This window comes from Vigna unguiculata, chromosome 1 (genome assembly GCF_037176805.1).
Source record: "Vigna unguiculata cultivar grain cowpea cultivar isolate G323 ecotype 2 chromosome 1, ASM3717680v1, whole genome shotgun sequence".
Classification (NCBI taxonomy): domain Eukaryota; kingdom Viridiplantae; phylum Streptophyta; class Magnoliopsida; order Fabales; family Fabaceae; genus Vigna; species Vigna unguiculata.
The window spans coordinates 5,189,512-5,209,990 of NC_140792.1; the positions used below are offsets into that span (position 1 = coordinate 5,189,512).

Genomic DNA, 20,479 nt, shown 5'->3' on the forward strand with positions numbered 1-20,479 from the left:
TGGAATTGATGAGCTTGGTATGAATTAAATCATGAATTATGGTTGGTTTGTTGAGTATTGCCATGAGATTTGGGATATCATGAGATAATATAGTGTGAGAACATGGATGTGGCATGAGTTCAACGTAATTCCATGAATCTCTTGGTGAGATTTCATGGTGGTGTTGTAGTGTATATAATTAGATAAGAATTCAAGTAAGGTTGCATCCCAAAATTCTAAAGAATCAGTTAGTCTCACGTAGAGCGGACTGATTCAAGTGGTAAGAGTAGCAGAAGGTCCTGATTTTTGGCAGGATAATGGCCCTAGATGATTGAAGGCTAACCTTGTGCGTGGTAGGGTGAAACCCATTGGCAATGACTTTGTAGAGCAATAGAGACCACCACAAGTGCAGGCATCCATTAAATATGATCTCTTTGTATGTATCTGGATAATTGAGTCATAGAGTCATGCATTGTTTGCTATCACATGTTTTGCTTGTTTGGAAAACTGATTAATATTGTTTGCTCAATGCCATGTTGAAAATTATTTTTACTCTAGCTTACCCTTTCGCTTGTGTTTGTTTTCTTGTGTGATTTTTCCTTTTGCAATGATCATCAATTTATTGGTGTGAGCAGATGTGGAAACCCCTAGTTGTCATCAAGATGATGGAAACGCTGCAATTTAGTCAGGCTTGGGTTGGATCTTGCTCCTTGGAGTGTAACATCCCGTCAGGATATTACTAATTTATAAATAAATAATTGGAATAATTAAGACAACATGTTTAATAATACCTCATTTTCCCAAAACGCGGGAAAATTTAAAACTTTATTAATTGCTGATAAAAACTTAGAACGTCCATCACATAATTAAAATCCAATGTTATTAAGTCACCCATCCGGGTTTACAAATATTTCCAAAACAAGTAATACAAGTAAAAAGTTTCCCCAACTCAATCCCCTCTCCACGCCTAAGCTGCACCTGAGCCACCTGCATCACCAGCATCTGCTCCCGTGTACCGCGTACACGATCATCGCCACACACACGCAGATAGGGTGAGCTTAGCAGATAAAACACATATATATTCAAAGCTATAAACATATATATATATAAATCAGTATACGTACACATAACATCACTTAAATTTAACTTTCCACATTGCCCTATTTTTTTATTCCCTCGATTCAATCTCCAATACGTTTATTCGTGTTCTACTTCGTCTGTTAATTACTTCAAGGTGACTTGCTGCCATACCTATTGGCCACAACCGATAGAGCACGTGCGGGAATACATGCTACGGATCATACACCGCAACGCCAGGTAGAGTTCCCACATACGAACAAAGTCCGTATCGTCCCAAGACTACCTAACTCGTCAGCCATCAACTGAGGAGGGCAATCTATCTGGACCCATCCGTACTGGCCACAACCAGCACACTCATACCGGCCACACTCGCCAACCCGAGCCACAACTCAAGGGTTCCTCGTGTTCGTCCGCCATCCCGAGCCACAACTCAAGAGATGCTATTCCGAGCCACAACTCAAGGAATACCACGTGCTTAACCCCTATCCCGAGCCACAACTCAAGGGATACGTTCCGAGCCACAACTCAAGGAACTCCAGCAACCTCACCTCTAAAGCACTACCAGAAGCCTTGTAGAACACCCTATGAAGTCCAACAACTGGGACTTACAGCAGCTAAACCGCCTGGCGGGGGACACGTACCGCTAGGTGCCACAGCTTCCAGACCGCTTGGAAGCTATGATGAGTCGAACCTTGGCTCACATTCAATAATTAACTTTTGGGGAATTTAATATTATTTTTGCGCTTACAAATTTGATATTAGTTGCATCAAATTTATTATTAGATATTCTTGAGTTTACTAATGCAAGTGTAATTTAATTTAGGTCCTTAAGGTTGTAAATAATGAATCTTTTAATTCATAGATTAAGTCCCAAAATAGGAATTTTGAAGAGAAATAGTTCAGGTACTAAATGCACCCCCAATTCTCATGTTTACACCCCTTTTTCGAAATGGAATATCTATTATTAAAATAAAATATTTCTAGGGCTAGCTGCACCCCCTGATTTCAGGTTTACACCCCCTTCTGTAATTTAACTTTAAATTTCTGCTTTGCACCCCTCCTTTTTACTAAGCTGCACCCCTAATGTCACTTAAACTCTAGTCCACCAGATTTCGCCATGTGGCAATCCTCCACTTACTAAATTAACCATTCACAGTTTGCCACATCATCAATCTTCCATTAACTCAAATCACCAATCGAAACATGCCACATCATCACTCTCTCTCTCTCTCTCCTTCAAACAACCAAAACCCTAACCCTAACTCTTTCTCTCCTTCCATCTCCATGCTGCAGCCGCCAATCCCGACGCCGGCCGTCACCACTACTCCAACCGTCGTTGCAGCTTGCCGGAACACGGCCACCAGAACTCCGGCAATGCCTGCGCCACTACCCACATCTTCTCGCACCAACTGCCATTCTCGCGCCTCTTCCTCTCCTTCATCCCGATGCAACCACCGTCGCTCAATCGCCGGAAAACATAGCCCTCGTGGCTGAACCAGTTCTGCGCGACATCTGCGTCCTCTTCGCAGTCCTGCAACCACCACCACACCGTGACAGCTTGCGTAGGGACAACGGCCGCCACCTCCTGCAACTCTCGCACCACCGTGAACCACCGTTGCGTCTTCTTCATCACGAAGTCACCACCAACGCGCGCACACCAAAACCGCAGCCCCTTCATCTTCGCATCATGCCAGTATCACCATGCCTGCAGCATTCTCTCACACGTCCAGACCCACCACTGCTGCACCAGGTCTGCTCTTGAGATCTGCAACGACCAACTCAAAGCTCCGCTGCGTTGCCATCGCCACCATCGTCTTCGTTCAGGATACTGTGGGAAACACCATTGCAGCGGCACTCGCGGCTTCTGCAGCAGCCACGGCCACTGACAGAACCACCACCAAACCCTAATTGCGGAAAGGAAATCTGATTTGGGAAGAGAGAGACTGCTCCGACACGTGGCAGCCTCTAGTTGGGTTGTCAAAAAGTCAAGACTGGTCAACCAGTCAACTCTGAGCAAGGATTTGGTCAACAGTGGTCAAATTATCTATTTTATGCTATATCTGGCAGGTGGTTCCTCTATAGGAACCCTAAATTGGCCTAGGAAGGAAAAGATAGTCTGGCGGCAGTTCACCACCAACCAGACTAATTCTGGAAATTTCCCAGAATCACAATCTTTAAAAATGGAATATACAAATCCTACATAATCATACCAAATTCAGCATACCAATCAGAATTAAATTAATCAACGCATGAATTACCCTATTTAGCATGCCATTCAAATTAAAAATAAATTTAACGCGTAAAAGCTCCCCTAACCTGGTTCCTTAGCTTAAATTAGAACAATTGATGAAGCTCTCCCTTGATCACCAATGGCCACCCTTGGTTTCCCTCAATTCTGCCTTCAACTCCCTCACGTCAGCCCCTCTCACTCACCCTTGCCTCTGTTTTTCTAAGTCTAGGTTCAGCCTTGCCAAAACCTTGCCTAAACTCCAACTTTTTCCTTTTAAACTAGTACTTTAGGTTACTTAAAAATATTAAAACGAATTTAATTTCATTTACCTTTTAATAACCCTCCATCTCTCATCATGAATGAGAATGCAGCCCCCCCTTCCCGTACTGCTTCCCATTGCCTTTGTTAACCTTTCCCATTTCCCTCTAAAGTCACCATTAGCAAAATAAAAATAAGCATAATTTCCATTTAGCCTTTCCAAGGTTTGAACCCATGACCCCATTGTTACCACTCAAGTGCATAACCATTTCAACCAATCATGTTTCATGCTAACCATCACAATTCAAGTATCATAACATACAAGAACATGTTTTCATAAATTTAAATAACAAAACCATAACATCAAAAGTTAGCATACATAGGACTCGAACCCAAGTCCTCTCGCACAATCAAAGTGCTCTCAACCATATGAGCTAGCACTTTTCCACGTCTTACCAATCATAATTTAATGTCATAATTATTACCCCTCCAGTATTTATTAATTAATTATTTATTTAATTAATTAAATTCTACGGGTCTTACAATACTCCCCCCTTTTTAAATTTTTCGTCCTCGAAAAAGAGAACTTACCAGTGAAGAGATGAGGATAGGACCGCCTCATGACATCGTCCATCTCCCATGTCATTTCTTGAGTTGCCTCATCCCATAGGACTTTCACGATTTTGATTTCCTTCCCTCTGAGCTGTTTCGTTTGAGAATCCAAGATTCTCACTGGTCCAACTCCCACTATTAGATCCTCACGTACATGAACGTCGTCCTCCTCTTACACAAGTGTAAAACTTGCAATGTACTTCCTTAACTGTAAATCCTATATACAAGTTTGCCAAGTGCGGTGGTAAAGCGATCGCATAGGCTGCTAGACCTATCTTTCGTGTTATCTGCTAAGGTCCACAAGAATTTTTTTTTTTTTTTTTAGTTTGATCGTTCTTTCGTTGCCAGTAATTGGAGAATTCTTGAGAATCTCATTCTCTCCATCCTTAAACTTCCACGACCTTCTCCCCATATTTGCATACAGCTTTTGTCTGCTCTGTGACGCGTTCATCTAGTCTTGGAAATAACAAAGATTTCTCTGTGGTCTGCTACAGCAACTCAGCCTAATAATCGCCAACTCCCAATCCAAGTATTCACACATCTAAATTTTGTCTCTTTTACCACCCACCGCCTCAGATAGTCCGATTCTTATCTTGATTAATACTTCACTTAAGTGGTTTAACTTACTGGTTTCTTCTTAGTGATCTACTAAAACTTGCAATCATTATAGTGTTTACACTAAGTCCTCGTCATCAAGTTTTCAGTATCTATTCCTATGCTCCTCTTTCTTCTCATTCCCCGCGACACCATCCGATTAGAGAGTATTGACACCATCTCTTCCTCAGGTACTAATGCGATAAAGACTTCACCACTCCAAAGTGAAATTCTAGCATCTACTTGAAAACGAGTCTATGACTCTTCCCCCATCTAGATGCTCTACAGCTATTCTTCTTTGGTCTTTGCTAAGTAACTCTAGTTCACACGACATTCTGTCCTCACCTTTCTGCTCCATTTACCATTGATACACCGTCGTCGATTTGTCTCTTTGGTTCATCGAACACTACCTTGTTGAGTACCACACTATTCCAGCATGAGATTGGAAAAATAATCTATCCATTCTCGTGTTGATGTCCCATTCTCACAAAAGAGTCAATTCCAATTAACCTTGAGTATAAATTCTTCGATCATCTCGAGACACCACCAAACCCAAGTATTCCGCACTCAGCCGCAACTGTAGAGTAAACCAACATCTCACTACCAATTCCCTCTTGCCGAAAACTAGAACCTAATTCTCATAATGGCGATACCAAGGAGTATCTAATCTCGATTAAAACCAAAACACATACCCCAAACACCACTTTTATGCCTTGTATCTTTTTAATTATTTACTTTAACCGATCCAACACCAATTAGTAGAGACACTCCTTCAGCTACACAAGAGTTTTCTCTTTTCCTTTCATCCTCCCTTGTGCCATGACCTTACCAACTGCCTCATTCCCATAAGAACAACTTAACGAAGTACTTCTTCTTTCGATACTTGAAACTGTTCATCTCATGCCCCAAGTCAGACCTTTCTCTCTCGTGAGCCACCTTACTTAGGACATCCATTCTACTCCTGACTTAAATTGTGGTTATTGCCGAGAATATTTAACTGCCTCTCATGGAGGTTGACCGGCATAAAACCTTGAACATACGGTATTCTTACCACGTGATTGGTTCTCCCCCTTTCTTAGAACATTTCCTGGTCGACCTAACCTTTCGAGCTCTACCTCAACTTTACCTTCCGCTGGAGATTCTCACTTCCTTGTCTCGACCCTTTTAGTTTAGCCTTAGCCTCCTACGTTTCACTACTTTCCGCTCCTACCTTTAACCCATGTTAGGATGTAGTACCAATTTGACTTCTCAACTTTGCTGCACAAGCATGCATTGAACACCTCTCCTTATTCTAACCTTTGAATTTGATTCCTCTCCCAAAACTTTTGGTATTCGTTCCAAGAACCTATTCTTGCCCTCAGTTTAACGCGATGTTTTTTTTTTTTTTTTTAAACTCCTTTAGTGATTTTCGCCTACAAATCCACAACTTAACTTCACTCGTACACTGATACACAACCTTCTGCATATTCGTATCTTCGGTCAAGAGGCTACCTTAAAGGCCCTACACTAACCCTTGCAAGGCAAGCAGGTCAAGTTTGACCTTGAATCTGCATTCCTTTGCCACCATAAATAACAAACACATACCACATGAGTGCCAACATAAAAGGAAAAGGTATAGGAGAGAAACTCAACCTATAACTTCCCTCTCTTTTACCAAAACCTTTAGAATTAAGAAAGGAAACTATCTCTGATATAGTCATGAGTGTGCACCCTCATCACTTTACCAAGAAATTTTCTGTTCTTAATGCTTCCAGTTTCACAACTTTACGTAGTCCGCAATCAATAGTATGATCGATAGACTGCAAATTCATTCCTACACGGTTTCGCAACCGAAACACGACAAGCTCACTCCCCAAGGCCCAAAAAATCATTTGAAAACCATTGCTCTGATACCAAATGTAACATCCCGTCAGGATATTACTAATTTATAAATAAATAATTGGAATAATTAAGACAACATGTTTAATAATACCTCATTTTCCCAAAACGCGGGAAAATTTAAAACTTTATTAATTGCTGATAAAAACTTAGAACGTCCATCACATAATTAAAATCCAATGCTATTAAGTCACCCATCCGGGTTTACAAATATTTCCAAAACAAGTAATACAAGTAAAAAGTTTCCCCAACTCAATCCCCTCTCCACGCCTAAGCTGCACCTGAGCCACCTGCATCACCAGCATCTGCTCCCGTGTACCGCGTACACGATCATCGCCACACACACGCAGATAGGGTGAGCTTAGCAGATAAAACACATATATATTCAAAGCTATAAACATATATATATAAATCAGTATACGTACACATAACATCACTTAAATTTAACTTTCCACATTGCCCTATTTTTTTATTCCCTCGATTCAATCTCCAATACGTTTATTCGTGTTCTACTTCGTCTGTTAATTACTTCAAGGTGACTTGCTGCCATACCTATTGGCCACAACCGATAGAGCACGTGCGGGAATACATGCTACGGATCATACACCGCAACGCCAGGTAGAGTTCCCACATACGAACAAAGTCCGTATCGTCCCAAGACTACCTAACTCGTCAGCCATCAACTGAGGAGGGCAATCTATCTTGACCCATCCGTACTGGCCACAACCAGCACACTCATACCGGCCACACTCGCCAACCCGAGCCACAACTCAAGGGTTCCTCGTGTTCGTCCGCCATCCCGAGCCACAACTCAAGAGATGTTATTCCGAGCCACAACTCAAGGAATACCACGTGCTTAACCCCTATCCCGAGCCACAACTCAAGGGATACGTTCCGAGCCACAACTCAAGGAACTCCAGCAACCTCACCTCTAAAGCACTACCAGAAGCCTTGTAGAACACCCTATGAAGTCCAACAACCGGGACTTACAGCAGCTAAACCGCCTGGCGGGAGACACGTACCGCTAGGCGCCACAGCTTCCAGACCGCTTGGAAGCTATGATGAGTCGAACCTTGGCTCACATTCAATAATTAACTTTTAGGGAATTTAATATTATTTTTGCGCTTACAAATTTAATATTAGTTGCATCAAATTTATTATTAGATATTCTTGAGTTTACTAATGCAAGTGTAATTTAATTTAGGTCCTTAAGGTTGTAAATAATGAATCTTTTAATTCATAGATTAAGTCCCAAAATAGGAATTTTGGAGAGAAATAGTTCAGGTACTAAATGCACCCCCAATTCTCATGTTTACACCCCTTTTTCGAAATGGAATATCTATTATTAAAATAAAATATTTCTAGGGCTAGCTGCACCCCCTGATTTCAGGTTTACACCCCCTTCTGTAATTTAACTTTAAATTTCTGCTTTGCACCCCTCCTTTTTACTAAGCTGCACCCCTAATGTCACTTAAACTCTAGTCCACCAGATTTCGCCACGTGGCAATCCTCCACTTACTAAATTAACCATTCACAGTTTGCCACATCATCAATCTTCCATTAACTCAAATCACCAATCGAAACATGCCACATCATCACTCTCTCTCTCTCTCTCCTTCAAACAACCAAAACCCTAACCCTAACTCTTTCTCTCCTTCCATCTCCATGCTGCAGCCGCCAATCCCGACGTCGGCCGTCACCACTACTCCAACCGTCGTTGCAGCTTGCCGGAACACGGCCACCAGAACTCCGGCAATGCCTGCGCCACTACCCACATCTTCTCGCACCAACTGCCATTCTCGCGCCTCTTCCTCTCCTTCATCCCGATGCAACCACCGTCGCTCAATCGCCGGAAAACATAGCCCTCGTGGCTGAACCAGTTCTGCGCGACATCTGCGTCCTCTTCGCAGTCCTGCAACCACCACCACACCGTGACAGCTTGCGTAGGGACAACGGCCGCCACCTCCTGCAACTCTCGCACCACCGTGAACCACCGTTGCGTCTTCTTCATCACGAAGTCACCACCAACGCGCGCACACCAAAACCGCAGCCCCTTCATCTTCGCATCATGCCAGTATCACCATGCCTGCAGCATTCTCTCACACGTCCAGACCCACCACTGCTGCACCAGGTCTGCTCTTGAGATCTGCAACGACCAACTCAAAGCTCCGCTGCGTTGCCATCGCCACCATCGTCTTCGTTCAGGATACTGTGGGAAACACCATTGCAGCGGCACTCGCGGCTTCTGCAGCAGCCACGGCCACTGACAGAACCACCACCAAACCCTAATTGCGGAAAGGAAATCTGATTTGGGAAGAGAGAGACTGCTCTGACACGTGGCAGCCTCTAGTTGGGTTGTCAAAAAGTCAAGACTGGTCAACCAGTCAACTCTGAGCAAGGATTTGGTCAACAGTGGTCAAATTATCTATTTTATGCTATATCTGGCAGGTGGTTCCTCTATAGGAACCCTAAATTGGCCTAGGAAGGAAAAGATAGTCTGGCGGCAGTTCACCACCAACCAGACTAATTCTAGAAATTTCCCAGAATCACAATCTTTAAAAATGGAATATACAAATCCTACATAATCATACCAAATTCAGCATACCAATCAGAATTAAATTAATCAACGCATGAATTACCCTATTTAGCATGCCATTCAAATTAAAAATAAATTTAACGCGTAAAAGCTCCCCTAACCTGGTTCCTTAGCTTAAATTAGAACAATTGATGAAGCTCTCCCTTGATCACCAATGGCCACCCTTGGTTTCCCTCAATTCTGCCTTCAACTCCCTCACGTCAGCCCCTCTCACTCACCCTTGCCTCTGTTTTTCTAAGTCTAGGTTCAGCCTTGCCAAAACCTTGCCTAAACTCCAACTTTTTCCTTTTAAACTAGTACTTTAGGTTACTTAAAAATATTAAAACGAATTTAATTTCATCTACCTTTTAATAACCCTCCATCTCTCATCATGAATGAGAATGCAGCCCCCCCTTCCCGTACTGCTTCCCATTGCCTTTGTTAACCTTTCCCATTTCCCTCTAAAGTCACCATTAGCAAAATAAAAATAAGCATAATTTCCATTTAGCCTTTCCAAGGTTTGAACCCATGACCCCATTGTTACCACTCAAGTGCATAACCATTTCAACCAATCATGTTTCATGCTAACCATCACAATTCAAGTATCATAACATACAAGAACATGTTTTCATAAATTTAAATAACAAAACCATAACATCAAAAGTTAGCATACATAGGACTCGAACCCAAGTCCTCTCGCACAATCAAAGTGCTCTCAACCATATGAGCTAGCACTTTTCCACGTCTTACCAATCATAATTTAATGTCATAATTATTACCCCTCCAGTATTTATTAATTAATTATTTATTTAATTAATTAAATTCTACGGGTCTTACAATACTCCCCCCTTTTTAAATTTTTCGTCCTCGAAAAAGAGAACTTACCAGTGAAGAGATGAGGATAGGACCGCCTCATGACATCGTCCATCTCCCATGTCATTTCTTGAGTTGCCTCATCCCATAGGACTTTCACGATTTTGATTTCCTTCCCTCTGAGCTGTTTCGTTTGAGAATCCAAGATTCTCACTGGTCCAACTCCCACTATTAGATCCTCACGTACATGAACGTCGTCCTCCTCTTACACAAGTGTAAAACTTGCAATGTACTTCCTTAACTGTAAATCCTATATACAAGTTTGCCAAGTGCGGTGGTAAAGCGATCGCATAGGCTGCTAGACCTATCTTTCGTGTTATCTGCTAAGGTCCACAAGAATTTTTTTTTTTTTTTTTTAGTTTGATCGTTCTTTCGTTGCCAGTAATTGGAGAATTCTTGAGAATCTCATTCTCTCCATCCTTAAACTTCCACGACCTTCTCCCCATATTTGCATACAGCTTTTGTCTGCTCTGTGACGCGTTCATCTAGTCTTGGAAATAACAAAGATTTCTCTGTGGTCTGCTACAGCAACTCAGCCTAATAATCGCCAACTCCCAATCCAAGTATTCACACATCTAAATTTTGTCTCTTTTACCACCCACCGCCTCAGATAGTCCGATTCTTATCTTGATTAATACTTCACTTAAGTGGTTTAACTTACTGGTTTCTTCTTAGTGATCTACTAAAACTTGCAATCATTATAGTGTTTACACTAAGTCCTCGTCATCAAGTTTTCAGTATCTATTCCTATGCTCCTCTTTCTTCTCATTCCCCGCGACACCATCCGATTAGAGAGTATTGACACCATCTCTTCCTCAGGTACTAATGCGATAAAGACTTCACCACTCCAAAGTGAAATTCTAGCATCTACTTGAAAACGAGTCTATGACTCTTCCCCCATCTAGATGCTCTACAGCTATTCTTCTTTGGTCTTTGCTAAGTAACTCTAGTTCACACGACATTCTGTCCTCACCTTTCTGCTCCATTTACCATTGATACACCGTCGTCGATTTGTCTCTTTGGTTCATCGAACACTACCTTGTTGAGTACCACACTATTCCAGCATGAGATTGGAAAAATAATCTATCCATTCTCGTGTTGATGTCCCATTCTCACAAAAGAGTCAATTCCAATTAACCTTGAGTATAAATTCTTCGATCATCTCGAGACACCACCAAACCCAAGTATTCCGCACTCAGCCGCAACTGTAGAGTAAACCAACATCTCACTACCAATTCCCTCTTGCCGAAAACTAGAACCTAATTCTCATAATGGCGATACCAAGGAGTATCTAATCTCGATTAAAACCAAAACACATACCCCAAACACCACTTTTATGCCTTGTATCTTTTTAATTATTTACTTTAACCGATCCAACACCAATTAGTAGAGACACTCCTTCAGCTACACAAGAGTTTTCTCTTTTCCTTTCATCCTCCCTTGTGCCATGACCTTACCAACTGCCTCATTCCCATAAGAACAACTTAACGAAGTACTTCTTCTTTCGATACTTGAAACTGTTCATCTCATGCCCCAAGTCAGACCTTTCTCTCTCGTGAGCCACCTTACTTAGGACATCCATTCTACTCCTGACTTAAATTGTGGTTATTGCCGAGAATATTTAACTGCCTCTCATGGAGGTTGACCGGCATAAAACCTTGAACATACGGTATTCTTACCACGTGATTGGTTCTCCCCCTTTCTTAGAACATTTCCTGGTCGACCTAACCTTTCGAGCTCTACCTCAACTTTACCTTCCGCTGGAGATTCTCACTTCCTTGTCTCGACCCTTTTAGTTTAGCCTTAGCCTCCTACGTTTCACTACTTTCCGCTCCTACCTTTAACCCATGTTAGGATGTAGTACCAATTTGACTTCTCAACTTTGCTGCACAAGCATGCATTGAACACCTCTCCTTATTCTAACCTTTGAATTTGATTCCTCTCCCAAAACTTTTGGTATTCGTTCCAAGAACCTATTCTTGCCCTCAGTTTAACGCGATGTTTTTTTTTTTTTTTTTAAACTCCTTTAGTGATTTTCGCCTACAAATCCACAACTTAACTTCACTCGTACACTGATACACAACCTTCTGCATATTCGTATCTTCGGTCAAGAGGCTACCTTAAAGGCCCTACACTAACCCTTGCAAGGCAAGCAGGTCAAGTTTGACCTTGAATCTGCATTCCTTTGCCACCATAAATAACAAACACATACCACATGAGTGCCAACATAAAAGGAAAAGGTATAGGAGAGAAACTCAACCTATAACTTCCCTCTCTTTTACCAAAACCTTTAGAATTAAGAAAGGAAACTATCTCTGATATAGTCATGAGTGTGCACCCTCATCACTTTACCAAGAAATTTTCTGTTCTTAATGCTTCCAGTTTCACAACTTTACGTAGTCCGCAATCAATAGTATGATCGATAGACTGCAAATTCATTCCTACACGGTTTCGCAACCGAAACACGACAAGCTCACTCCCCAAGGCCCAAAAAATCATTTGAAAACCATTGCTCTGATACCAAATGTAACATCCCGTCAGGATATTACTAATTTATAAATAAATAATTGGAATAATTAAGACAACATGTTTAATAATACCTCATTTTCCCAAAACGCGGGAAAATTTAAAACTTTATTAATTGCTGATAAAAACTTAGAACGTCCATCACATAATTAAAATCCAATGCTATTAAGTCACCCATCCGGGTTTACAAATATTTCCAAAACAAGTAATACAAGTAAAAAGTTTCCCCAACTCAATCCCCTCTCCACGCCTAAGCTGCACCTGAGCCACCTGCATCACCAGCATCTGCTCCCGTGTACCGCGTACACGATCATCGCCACACACACGCAGATAGGGTGAGCTTAGCAGATAAAACACATATATATTCAAAGCTATAAACATATATATATAAATCAGTATACGTACACATAACATCACTTAAATTTAACTTTCCACATTGCCCTATTTTTTTATTCCCTCGATTCAATCTCCAATACGTTTATTCGTGTTCTACTTCGTCTGTTAATTACTTCAAGGTGACTTGCTGCCATACCTATTGGCCACAACCGATAGAGCACGTGCGGGAATACATGCTACGGATCATACACCGCAACGCCAGGTAGAGTTCCCACATACGAACAAAGTCCGTATCGTCCCAAGACTACCTAACTCGTCAGCCATCAACTGAGGAGGGCAATCTATCTTGACCCATCCGTACTGGCCACAACCAGCACACTCATACCGGCCACACTCGCCAACCCGAGCCACAACTCAAGGGTTCCTCGTGTTCGTCCGCCATCCCGAGCCACAACTCAAGAGATGCTATTCCGAGCCACAACTCAAGGAATACCACGTGCTTAACCCCTATCCCGAGCCACAACTCAAGGGATACGTTCCGAGCCACAACTCAAGGAACTCCAGCAACCTCACCTCTAAAGCACTACCAGAAGCCTTGTAGAACACCCTATGAAGTCCAACAACTGGGACTTACAGCAGCTAAACCGCCTGGCGGGAGACACGTACCGCTAGGCGCCACAGCTTCCAGACCGCTTGGAAGCTATGATGAGTCGAACCTTGGCTCACATTCAATAATTAACTTTTAGGGAATTTAATATTATTTTTGCGCTTACAAATTTGATATTAGTTGCATCAAATTTATTATTAGATATTCTTGAGTTTACTAATGCAAGTGTAATTTAATTTAGGTCCTTAAGGTTGTAAATAATGAATCTTTTAATTCATAGATTAAGTCCCAAAATAGGAATTTTGGAGAGAAATAGTTCAGGTACTAAATGCACCCCCAATTCTCATGTTTACACCCCTTTTTCGAAATGGAATATCTATTATTAAAATAAAATATTTCTAGGGCTAGCTGCACCCCCTGATTTCAGGTTTACACCCCCTTCTGTAATTTAACTTTAAATTTCTGCTTTGCACCCCTCCTTTTTACTAAGCTGCACCCCTAATGTCACTTAAACTCTAGTCCACCAGATTTCGCCACGTGGCAATCCTCCACTTACTAAATTAACCATTCACAGTTTGCCACATCATCAATCTTCCATTAACTCAAATCACCAATCGAAACATGCCACATCATCACTCTCTCTCTCTCTCTCCTTCAAACAACCAAAACCCTAACCCTAACTCTTTCTCTCCTTCCATCTCCATGCTGCAGCCGCCAATCCCGACGCCGGCCGTCACCACTACTCCAACCGTCGTTGCAGCTTGCCGGAACACGGCCACCAGAACTCCGGCAATGCCTGCGCCACTACCCACATCTTCTCGCACCAACTGCCATTCTCGCGCCTCTTCCTCTCCTTCATCCCGATGCAACCACCGTCGCTCAATCGCCGGAAAACATAGCCCTCGTGGCTGAACCAGTTCTGCGCGACATCTGCGTCCTCTTCGCAGTCCTGCAACCACCACCACACCGTGACAGCTTGCGTAGGGACAACGGCCGCCACCTCCTGCAACTCTCGCACCACCGTGAACCACCGTTGCGTCTTCTTCATCACGAAGTCACCACCAACGCGCGCACACCAAAACCGCAGCCCCTTCATCTTCGCATCATGCCAGTATCACCATGCCTGCAGCATTCTCTCACACGTCCAGACCCACCACTGCTGCACCAGGTCTGCTCTTGAGATCTGCAACGACCAACTCAAAGCTCCGCTGCGTTGCCATCGCCACCATCGTCTTCGTTCAGGATACTGTGGGAAACACCATTGCAGCGGCACTCGCGGCTTCTGCAGCAGCCACGGCCACTGACAGAACCACCACCAAACCCTAATTGCGGAAAGGAAATCTGATTTGGGAAGAGAGAGACTGCTCCGACACGTGGCAGCCTCTAGTTGGGTTGTCAAAAAGTCAAGACTGGTCAACCAGTCAACTCTGAGCAAGGATTTGGTCAACAGTGGTCAAATTATCTATTTTATGCTATATCTGGCAGGTGGTTCCTCTATAGGAACCCTAAATTGGCCTAGGAAGGAAAAGATAGTCTGGCGGCAGTTCACCACCAACCAGACTAATTCTAGAAATTTCCCAGAATCACAATCTTTAAAAATGGAATATACAAATCCTACATAATCATACCAAATTCAGCATACCAATCAGAATTAAATTAATCAACGCATGAATTACCCTATTTAGCATGCCATTCAAATTAAAAATAAATTTAACGCGTAAAAGCTCCCCTAACCTGGTTCCTTAGCTTAAATTAGAACAATTGATGAAGCTCTCCCTTGATCACCAATGGCCACCCTTGGTTTCCCTCAATTCTGCCTTCAACTCCCTCACGTCAGCCCCTCTCACTCACCCTTGCCTCTGTTTTTCTAAGTCTAGGTTCAGCCTTGCCAAAACCTTGCCTAAACTCCAACTTTTTCCTTTTAAACTAGTACTTTAGGTTACTTAAAAATATTAAAACGAATTTAATTTCATTTACCTTTTAATAACCCTCCATCTCTCATCATGAATGAGAATGCAGCCCCCCCTTCCCGTACTGCTTCCCATTGCCTTTGTTAACCTTTCCCATTTCCCTCTAAAGTCACCATTAGCAAAATAAAAATAAGCATAATTCCCATTTAGCCTTTCCAAGGTTTGAACCCATGACCCCATTGTTACCACTCAAGTGCATAACCATTTCAACCAATCATGTTTCATGCTAACCATCACAATTCAAGTATCATAACATACAAGAACATGTTTTCATAAATTTAAATAACAAAACCATAACATCAAAAGTTAGCATACATAGGACTCGAACCCAAGTCCTCTCGCACAATCAAAGTGCTCTCAACCATATGAGCTAGCACTTTTCCACGTCTTACTAATCATAATTTAATGTCATAATTATTACCCCTCCAGTATTTATTAATTAATTATTTATTTAATTAATTAAATTCTACGGGTCTTACATGGAGCACCTTTTGAGGGCAATGTTGCCTTGTTGTGTTATTTGCTTTGTGAGAAATTTTAAATTAAATTTAAATTAATCTCTGTTTTGAACCTTGTTTATGGCATGGGTGTGGTGCCTTTGACTTCTATCTAAGTATATTTATGGATAACTGTAATAATTAGTACCTATATACTTCATATCAAGTGCTCATATATATTATATCCATGTGATATTTTATTTAGTAGTTTTATTTTATTTAAATGGGATGTCACAACATATAGTCATATTCATTATGAATGGAAGCAATTTTATTTACATTAAGGATTAGAAAACACATCTCTTGAACAACCACAAGAGATGAACAAAACTCCCCCTGAATCACACAGAGGATGACCAGCTTTCCTAGCAATAACGCAGCACTCAATCTTCTAAGAACTCACTTAGAAAAAGTTATAACTCACTCACACTAGGTTTTTCAAAGCTATCTTTAAGAATCTCACAGAGCAACACTTTGCAGTCACAACACAGGAACTCTGAATCTTAAAAAGTTATTTTTCGAAGTTGAATTGCAATTCCTTAAATAGGGTTTTCGAAAATTAGGTTAAAAACTGAAACGTCATGTTCCAAATGCCAAGGATAATTGATTATCACCAAGAATAATCGATTATTCCAATAGGTTTCCTGAAAAAACATTTTTAACAGGATAATTGATTATTTCAGGAGATAATCGATTATTCTAGTAGGATTTTGAAAATTAGGTTAAAAACTTAAACGTCATGTTCTAACTACCAAGGATAATCGATTATCACTAAGAATAAGAGACGAATGCAATGCTGCTGATTCTAAGTTTAATTAAATTATTCTACAATACACGTATTTTATTTTACAAGATAACATTTGCACATTTAAATACTTTCTCTTCATTCTTGCTTGATCATCATTCAAAATCACTAGACTTCCTTCTTTTTGCCAACAATATTTATATATATATATATATATATATATATATATATATATATATATAATTTAAAAAAGAAGTTATATAAATATATTATATATCATTTCAATTAAAATTAGCAGGTCCAAGACTTTATATTTTTGCTACTAAACCAGCTCGTCCATTAGGAGTAGGCATATCAAAATGGGTTAGGCCCACCGAGTTAACCTGCTAGCCAACTACAAAAAAGGTGGGTCGGGTTGAAAATCTGAACCACCAACCCACTAAACTTGTCCCGCCTTGACCCGTCAACCCGTCGGATCACAAGGCGGGCTAACCTGCCCTAACCCATGGCCTATTTCACCTTAACCTAACTGTATACTTTATTTGGTTCTTATTCATTTTGCACCACAGCAGCAGCTTCGCAGCAGCCAAACGTTCTCTTCTTATTCTTATTCTTATTCTTCTTAGGCCACCACCACTCACAAGCTACCCACGAGCCACCCATGAGCGAGAGATTTGTCCTACCACCACCACTCACGAGCCACCATCACCACTCACAAACCACCACCAGTCGCGACCCACCACCTCCACCACACACTCATGCCGCAAGCCACCACTACCACGCGAGCGACCAAGCACAAGCGACCACTGCTCGAGTCACCACCACCATGCGAGCACCACCACACGAACCATTACCATGTGAGATTTTTGTGATTTCTAGTTGTGATTTCTATTGTGATTTCTGGTTGCGATTTCTGGCTGCAATTTTTTGTTTCAATTTCTGGTTGCCCTAACTTTTAGGGATTAAAAATTTTTGTTGGCTTGATTTTTACATATTGGAATTTTTGCAGATCTTAATTTCTGGTTACCCTAATTTTACATATCTCGCGTCTTGATTTTTCTGTGAGTATAGAGGGGGAACATGATGGAGAAAGAAAAGGTTGAAGATCTAGAAGAAGAAACATAGACTCAAAATGATGAGTGGCAGACGAGGAGAGACAAAGAAACGGTAGGATAGCCCATCAGCCCGCCGATCAGTCCAGTAACGGGAGGGGTTCAACTTTTAGACTCGTTTTCTGATGTCGAACTGGCCTGGCCTGACCCGATTTTGAAGGGTTAGAAGCGAAACGGGTCTAATCGGGACGGGTCAGCCCATTTTGACATCCTTAATTAGGAGAGCTTCCCATAACTAAATCAGCTTGTCAATTGGGGGAGCAGAAGATAAATTATGACTTTATAACTAAGTGCGATATTAACCAAGAAAAAGTTTGTCCCCTCTTTGGGAGAGACATTTGCATTTATAGGCAAGAAAAGTGTTGTTCACATCTTGAATTCCCACCTCCCCTTAAAATTTGGGAATGGGTGGATTCGTGTTGCAACTGACAACATGACTAGCTAGTGGGTAGAGAATTAACGATTTACATGTTTAAAGATCTCTAAAACAAATAATCGGAACAACGTCGCTCATATTCTTCCTCAAGGTTGGTCCAAGATCAGTCCATATCCTTCCTCAATATCGGTCTAAGATTGGTCTATATCCTTCATCGATATTGGTTCAAGGTCGATCCATATCCTTCCTCGAGGTCAGCCTTCTACCTATCTTAGGTCGGCCCAAATCCTAAAAAGTCACATTGTCCCATGACATATCTTTATCGAGTCAGAATAAAAAGATCACGTTGAGATCGACCCTATAAAATACACTTTACAAAAACTTCTTCAACTTATATTATTTCATAGTTTATTTATATATTCTACTTCAAACCCAATCATAACATTAAAGATGAACTAAGAAGTACCGGAGAACCATAACGAAAAACATGGGATTGGGATCATAACAGTAATTTTCTTCACTTATTATCAATATTCAAACTTTGTATATTAGAAAAGTGAGTGTTCCGACAAGGCATATTTATGTTGACAAGACGAAGGGTCCAAAATAGCACTATCATCATTACTTCCATTACTCTGGCAATGGGACCCAAAATCTTTCATCAAACATAATTTCATTAACATGAGTTAATTTAAACTCATTTCCCTTTGGAATAATCGATACAATATTGTTAATGATGAACCCACAAGCCCTTGTTTGACGAAAACTAAATACAAATATTTGTTTGGACAAATATCTCAATAACCTTCTTTTATTAATATTATTGCATCAACTAATTTATAAAAGAAATACTTTATTAACTTCTTTGAAAATCAGATTTTTAATGCATACCTAAACTAAACTTGGCTTATTAATTTTTATTTTTTTTTTGGGTCATTTGGGGGCAGAGTCCTTGTGTTTTGGACATCTTTTAAAGTTTTCATGTGCAAGACACCCACTCCATGTTGAAAGAACATGAGATCTCAGGGTGGCAGAAAAGAGCCGGTGCATTGAAATGATTGATGATAGTGAGTTTTTAGATTTTTCTTTATGACCATTTTGGCATCAATTTAATTTATTCATCACCAAATGCACTAACTAACATATATTTATGAGTTTAATTCGTTCGTATTGTTAATATAAATATCTACGTATATATATATAATAAAACCTTACCACTTTAACTTACCATCTAGTAATTAATATAATATGGTGATTAGTTCTGTTGGGTATCTGTGTAGAATAATTTACACTAGTAATAATATATGTAAAATAATGTTACACTTATATTCTTATGGTTTCTTAAGTGTATAAACCTTTGTAGTTTTTTAACATTTATAATAACGTTTCTTTTAGGGTATAAGATTTATTTTGACGAGTTTCTCCATAAATCTTTCAAGAGGGGAAAATAAAATTGATTTTTCTGCAAACTAAAACTATCTAATAAATTAAAAAAAAAGTTAGTGAAATTTATAAAAGAACTTATATAAATTAATTCATACATAAACTAATTTTCTAATTCTATCTTTTCTTGTTATTTTTGTCCTTAAAGAAGTTTATGAAAAAGTTCACAGGTCCGTGATGTAATTTCGACAAACCATTAAGACATTTAATGCAATATACAAGTTAAAGAGGAATGAGCAGACAGCTTTAAAACTTTTGTATATTTACGAAATTTGTTATAAGTAGTAAGCGGATATTTTAAATAAGTAATTTAATATCTGTTTATAAACCATTGAGTGTGGATATTTATTATTTATAAAAAATTAAAAATTAAAAATTAATTTTTATTTATATTTATTATGTTAAATTTAATTAAAATTAAATTAAATTTATATTTAATTTAATTAATTCGTATTATATTTTATATTTTTTTATAATTTCATTTTAAAAATTTATAAAATAATTTATTTTGAAATATTTATGGATATCTATGATTATTTGTAAATTGTGAAAATTTTATGGGTATTCTTTAAATGAAATCCGACGAGTAGCAAAATAAGTAATGAATCGGATTTTCTATTACAGAATAGATAGCGGGTAGGCATTATTTGTTATCATTTCTAGTTTGGACAAACCGAAAAAGGACTCTTATAAGAAAAAAATAAGATAAAACTCACTGTAAACTAAAATTAATTTGTAAAAAATCTCTTACATAACTTCCTATCTTTTCTTGAGTTAATTTTAGTTTA

The 20,479-nt window shown here is 40.1% G+C and overlaps 1 long non-coding RNA gene across 1 annotated transcript; it reads left to right on the forward strand.

The window, feature by feature from the left end:
• Positions 1-17,066: 17,066 nt before the first annotated feature.
• On the forward strand, positions 17,067-18,398 carry LOC114162709 (uncharacterized). The gene is made up of 2 exons (XR_003599293.2): positions 17,067-17,617; positions 17,832-18,398. It is a non-coding gene; the product is annotated as an uncharacterized LOC114162709 (long non-coding RNA).
• Positions 18,399-20,479: the final 2,081 nt, after the last annotated feature.